Below are 875 nucleotides of genomic sequence, written 5' to 3'. Positions count from 1 at the left end.
TTTGCCATGTAGCCCCCCCATCTGCAGTGGGTGTGAGCTGGACGTTGGGGGCAGGATTGTTTCCTGCAAAAACCCCTGCAGAGATGGGAGGGGACGGGGTGCCCCATGGCCATGGGGCAGGTTCAGTCTGAAACACACTGGGGGGGACCCCACTCACCCCAACCCCCTCTCCCCTGTCACTGTCCTGCCCCAGCCTCCCCTCAGTTCCTGCCCCCTCAGTCTCAGCTCCCCTTCCCCTCCCCCCACATTCTTCTTCCCTCCCTCCCCCTGCCCCACACACTGCCTGGCCTATAATGGCCCCCTCATCCCCATGTGCCCTCAGCCTCCCTCTCTGATGGGGAACAGGCCGGGAGGGAGATGGGGGATTTGGGGGAGACGGGCTGACTGGGGGTGAGTGTAGAGGGGACAGGCCGGAGGGCTCTTTCCCATGTAGCTCCCCCCACACGGCAAAGCAGGGGGCAGGATTGTTTTCACACTGACGCCCAGCCAGGGGGAGGAGTGGGCGGGGTGGAGGCAACGACCCTGCCATGGCCACAGAGTGGGATCAAGAGATGGGAGTTGGGGGAGGCATAGGCTGGGGACAGGCTGGGTCAGAGAAGCGGCGGGGGGGCTCATTTCCACATAGCCATCACCCACCCCGACAGTCCAGGGGGCCGGATTGTTCCCCCCCGCCGACTGAGGTGTCGGCCATTTTGCCAGGGGGCAGCATGAGAAAGAAAGGGGGCAGCCATGTTAACTGAGGGCAGCCAGGGGCTTCCCTCCCTTTGAGAGCAATGGGAGATGGCGGCCATGTCTAGTGGGAGGGTGTGTGGGTGTGTGACATATTTCTGTTACCAATCTGCCCAGGGGCGTCAGGTGATCAGGCGGAGGCCACA

The sequence above is a fragment of the Emys orbicularis genome, chromosome 21 (genome assembly GCF_028017835.1).
Source record: "Emys orbicularis isolate rEmyOrb1 chromosome 21, rEmyOrb1.hap1, whole genome shotgun sequence".
NCBI classification, from domain to species: Eukaryota; Metazoa; Chordata; order Testudines; family Emydidae; genus Emys; species Emys orbicularis.
This window is presented reverse-complemented; position numbering follows the sequence as displayed.